Source organism: Grammomys surdaster, unplaced genomic scaffold (assembly GCF_004785775.1).
Source record: "Grammomys surdaster isolate TR1022 unplaced genomic scaffold, NIH_TR_1.0 125818, whole genome shotgun sequence".
NCBI classification, from domain to species: Eukaryota; Metazoa; Chordata; class Mammalia; order Rodentia; family Muridae; genus Grammomys; species Grammomys surdaster.
In genome coordinates, this window is record NW_021620648.1 from 2,063,949 (window position 1) to 2,069,597 (window position 5,649).

At 49.2% G+C, this 5,649-nt stretch overlaps 1 pseudogene; it reads right to left on the minus strand.

Annotated features, from left to right (window-relative positions):
- Window positions 1-475: 475 nt before the first annotated feature.
- On the minus strand, window positions 476-4,993 carry LOC114640455 (annotated as a pseudogene).
- Between the last annotated feature and the right edge of the window lie 656 nt (window positions 4,994-5,649).

Consider the following 5,649-nt stretch of genomic DNA (forward strand, 5'->3'; position numbering starts at 1 on the left):
CCTTTCTTTCCTCCAGATAAGATTCTAATCCTTTACACTGAATAGCCACAGAAAACAAAGCAAGAAACCACTGTCTGGAGCTGAACAGGACAAGAGCATGGTTCTCCTCAAATACACACATTTAAATACGTCCCGTCTGAATGGGGATGAAGTCGGCCTGTGGATGCTCGCTTTGTGAGAGATCTAAGTTGCACTACGGTGAATGCGGTGAACAGACTCCAGGTTGGTGTGGAGTTGAGCTGCAGGCTATCGGGAGAGGCAGCTCTTCTGGTGTCAGCCAAGCCAGCATGCACTATGCTCTGGGCCAGGGCCCGACTGTCTACCGTGTCCTGGGTGAACTGGTGGCACGTCAGATGGGTCAACACAAAGAGACGTAGCTTTCCAGACTGGTGAATGTTTGTAAGCCCAGTGGGTTGAAGAAAGACACAGACAGCTTCTCCAAGGTCAGCAGTATTTCTGAGAAATGTGGCTCCTTCTACTTGATCCTGTCTATTCCAGGTATTTGGCTTGGGAAAAAGGTTGCCTCTCCTCGGAGCAGGGTCATTGACCTGCTCGGGACCCATGGAGGACAGCCCTGATGTAGGCACAGAGGTCACTGAGGTTATGCTCATCTGGCTTGTCATCTGGTTCATGTTGCTCAAGCCGTGTCGGTTGCCAAGGACACATTGATGTTCATGGTAGTATTGTACATCCTGGTGTTTGCTTGTTGCTCACAGTGTGGTGGGGACCGATGTAAAAACATGCTGTTCCCACCTATGCTCCCCTGTGCCCACCTGTTCATGTCTGACGCAGGCTGGTAGGCTGGGTTGGCTTGAGACTGCTGCATCATGGGACTCTGGGTATGTGCCATCCAGGGAGACAGAGGACTCTGGGGAGTTGTAGCCCCAGTAAAGCCAGGATCAGGTTGCTGACTTATTCTGTAGTTCGGATGAAATAGGAACTGCTGGGCATTGGCCTGGGGAATCCAGGGATTGCTCACGGCTGCTGGGAGACCAATGGGAGCCACCATGCTTGGGGTCCTATTCAACCCTTGTCTTCTCATCATCAAAGTTTGCTGCTGCACCTGCTGCTGCTGATGCATCTGTCTCTGCCGAAGATGCTGGTTGAGGATTTCCCTCTGCCTCTGGGCCAGCATCTGTATTAATAGGAGCCTGAGTTGGTGCTCCAGGCCTCAGAGTCAAGCTCACATTTGAAACACTGCTGATCTGATTCATAAGTGGCTGGCGATTCTGCCGTTACTGACAGCAGTCCCCTCACACCTATTGGAGCCCAGAACGCAGCACTGCGAATGTCACAGAGCAGAATGGTTAGCAGTAGCACTTCCCGGCCCAACGTGCCTTCTGGGGAATGGGCACTACAGAATCCAGCTATGAGAGTCATTTGTGCTGTCACCACTGGTGCCATGGACCAGCCAATCCAAGGAGGCATGATTTGGTACCCAACAGCCAGCCTGGCCAAAGACAATGCTTCAGTCTCAGGTCATGAACATAGGGCCTTCGGAGTTAGAGATGAACTTGGGAGGACCTCTGTATATAATCAACGGCAGGCTCCTCCAAACCAAACTGCCCCATGGCCTGAGAGCATCCTGCCTACAGACCAGGCATCTTTTGCCAATTGCCCGGATTCCCCAGGCCAATGCCCAGCAGTTCTTATTTCATTGAAACTACAGAATAAGTCAGCAACCTGATCCTCCTGGCTTTACTGGGACTACAACTCCCCAGAGTCCTCTAATGTCTCCCTGGATGGCACATATCCAGAATCCCATACAGCAGTCTCAAGCCAAAATCTCTTCCAAGTTGTCCAGCTCGCTGCCAGGCTGGTCACTCAACGCTCACTTGTGCCTTCATAGTTTTCATAGCGATTAGCTTTGTGTTGCTGGCAGGTTCTTAGTGTCCTCGAGTTTGGGGGTTATTTCCTGTAAACCAGTATCTTTAGTATCTTTGTCGAGCAAGTAGCATAGTAGTGCATTCTCTTCTTGGGGCTCACTGGCTCCTGTTTGACAGTCACTTCTGACCCAGGAGCTGTGCTGCTGGACTCCTGGCTCGACTCTCTGCCTGTGGCTTCTGCTGTCAGCTTGGCCAATTCCACAGGGGAACTGCTATCCTGTAAGAGTCTGTGCAAAATCTTAACACTTCTTCTTGAGCGAGGTACCATGCATGGACCCGGGCCCTGGCAAGCTACCTGGATAGTCCTTGTTTGTATCTGACAAAAGAGCCTGGCAAGGGTGAAGGGTTGCATCTGGTTGGACTTGGTGGTCAGCAGCTGTAGGAGTTTGGTCTGACCTTTGCTATCATGCAGCTGGCTGTGTCCCTCAGCCCTGTCCTTGCTGGCTGCATGAGGCATGCTGGAATCATTGTGCCCCTTTTGTTCTTCAGGATGACAGCTGGCTTCTGCTTGTCCAGTTGCCTTCTGATGACTCTCCATAAAGTCCAAAACAGACTTTGGAGTTCAAGCTTCCCATCTTGCTGAGTGGGGGGAGGATTCATATCAACTGGAGAGTTTTGCAAATTGCCCATTTTTAGGTCTGGTGGTTGAGGGTAATATTTAAAACGGCCCCCAGCACAGGCCGTCTATCCCAGCAATGGTGTGGTTGTGCTTAGCTCAGGCTGACAAGTCCCTCAGCCAGAGCCAAGCACACTACAGCTGGAAACTTGACTGAACCTTAGAATACCCACTATGCTCGTGATACCGGGTAGAATGAAGACTCTTGTGCTTAAGAATTATCCAATATTTATATATTTGGAAATGCTCAACAAAATACCCACACAATTAGAATTGTTAACCCAATTAACTAACCTAGATATGAATCGTTAGCCAGGACTGTTCTGGACTCATGTGTGGTTCTCCATGGTTGCTACATCTCTCTTCCTCCTCCCTCCATCTCTTTGCTCCTCTTCTTCCTCGATCCTCCCACATTAGCTCCTCCCAAATTACAGAACTTTATTGTAAAATGTAGTGGGATGGGGAGTATCCTGCTACACCTGGTGAAGCCAGCGATGACCCTAGTGAGACCCCGTGGCCCTCACTGACAGCTTGTATTGAGTTGAGGAAACTGTTGGTATTAACTACAGCTATTTCCTGTGCTGCTGCAAACTCCCAAGGGGAATGCAAGCTTCCTGGAGGGGAAAACTGACTGGGTGGGAAGCAAGGACTGCCAGCCATGCTGGGGCTCAGGCGATGCCTTGGGGAGAGCACAAAGCTGGGTTTCCCTGGGTTCATGCTGGGGCTGCTTCCTGAAGGACTGTTGATTTTGAGTGCATAGTTACTACCCTGAGGAGTGGTTGCTTGCATGCCTGATACATGGTTCATGGCCCCAGAACCACCAAACCTGCCCGTAGGCATGCCCGTTTGTTCCTTTGGGCCATCATGGGAAGATTTATGTTGCTACCGATGGTCATGCCCTGACCCGGGATCTCACTGCACATGGCCTGATGGGCAGGACTGCTAGAGCTCATTGGATTCAATGGCTTCCCCATCGCTTGTCCAGTCAGATCTAGATTCATAACACACACATTCTGCACTCTGTGAAGCATGTGTAAACATATTACAAGCTGAGGCTCCTCAGATATCTGAGAACGGATGAGTTTGCTTTTAATTTGTATAGCAACGTGAGTGCCGTCAAAGGAAAAAGGATAGATCTGACCGAACACCCGACCCTTGTCTCAGAACTTCATGATGATGCTTCTTGGCGTATGACAGAGACTCCCCTTCATGCTGGGTGTGGAACTTCCGAATACATCTTCTCACCAGATCCTCTCAGCCTGGCTTCATGGCGTCTCTCAACGGTGCTAGCGTCCAGAGAAGTGATCTTGCCTTGGAGGTCCTGGCGAGTGGTAAAGCTTTCTGATGAGGGAAGGGTTGGTCTTTCCTTCACAGGGATTCTTCGTGCCACACAAATCAAGCAGGACTGCAAATCTTCGCCTTCCTCTTTGATAGACTGTGGCTGAGATACACCAAAGCACTTCATTGACTGGTATTTCTGATGTGCTTCCTTGTTATCGTGGCCTTCCTCTCCCAAGTCTGGCAAAAGCTTCACCAGCATCTGACAGTTGAAGGTATGGCTCTTTTACCTGGGAGGCTCTCTAGACCAAGATCCCTACTCCATGGACTTTGGCAGCAGGTTCCCAACATGAACGATGCTATAGACGCTTGTGTTCATCAGTGTCCCGACCCATGCAGGTCAGTCAACAGGGTCTAGCAAGAGGGGGAGTGAGTATGGAGGGGCAAGAAATTCGAAGAATGGAGACAAGACAGGGTATCTGATCAAGTCTCAAGTCTCGTTTATTGAGAGGCATAAGCATAATATAATATGCTTATATTGGGTATATAAGCATAAGCAAGAGAATGCAGCAGAAGAGACTTTAACATGTGTGCCTTGCAGCTGGGGGCATTAAACAACAAAACAAGGTATGTGAGAAAACCAAGATGTTTATCAGAGTGTGCTCAGCTGTTGAAAAACAAGTCTCTTGTCAGAGTATATGGCCCAAGATGGCTGCAAAGATGACAGCCACTTTCTGCTAGGACTTGGCTCTCAACACATCAGTTCCTCCTGCTTATATTGTAAATACTGTGTGACATTCTGATATGAACAGCACATAGCCTTCCAGGTTCACAATGAAGAAGAACCCAGTGAGGGCCTCAAGCATGATAGGCCCCCGTGCGTCCTTGTCAATGACATTCTGCCCCGTGGACCACACATCTGACTTCTGCACTTCATCTACGTTGGCAGCTGCTGCTTTCTCTCGCTCTTTGATCTGGCAGATCTACTTCAGTTTCTTTTAAGGTGTCATATTGTCAGGCTTGAAGTTGAAGCTGTCAATATCATTAAAATTTGCAAAGATCAGCTCTGCAAGCTCATCTATGTACTTTCCTGCTGGTGATTACATTTCTCAGTGCTCCTCTTGGGGCTGGGTCCAAGCTGGTTGGGACATTCTTCGAGTTTTCTGGTCTCTGTCCTGGACGGGTCAGAGGTATTTTCTTCCATTCAACTCATTTTGAACATGTATTAGCAACTGTGCCTGTACACAGTGCAGAAGATCTGACAAACTGAAGCCAGATGCAAGAAAAATCTCCTGGCGCCCAAGTGCCTCCTTTCTCTCCCGGGGACTCTGTCTTCCTGCTGCCCCCTCTCCTGCTAGCCCAGTCCCTGGCTCGGCTGTGCCTCAAGGATGGGTGTTTCAGGCTCCACACATGGGGGCAGCGGTGCCCATACACAACAGCTTGCCCGGCCAGCGCGTGGCTCCGCTGGGCCAGCTTCAATTTCCTAACTATTTTTTTGGTTTCCAGTTACAAAATGAGAGAATGGAGCCAAGCCTCTTATAATGTGCAAGGCAGAAACATTTACAATATTTTAAAAAGTGTATCTTATACATGTAATAATTTAATTTAAAAAAGTGCCATTTTCCATACATGCAGGGAGCTGTGGAGTTCTGGAGATGAAACCCACAGTGGCGTGGTTTTCTGGTGTAGCTGGAGACTCAAACCCAGTAACATGTTCATTTTCAGCAGAAGTGCTAACTTCAGAGAGTGGACTTGTCTTCAGTCTCAGGGCATGGTTTGAGCCCGTGTGGTATAACTCCAGGAACCGCAAAGGGTAAACGATACATGGTGCACCTCCCACTGGCAAACGGACAAGTGGCCATTTTTTTT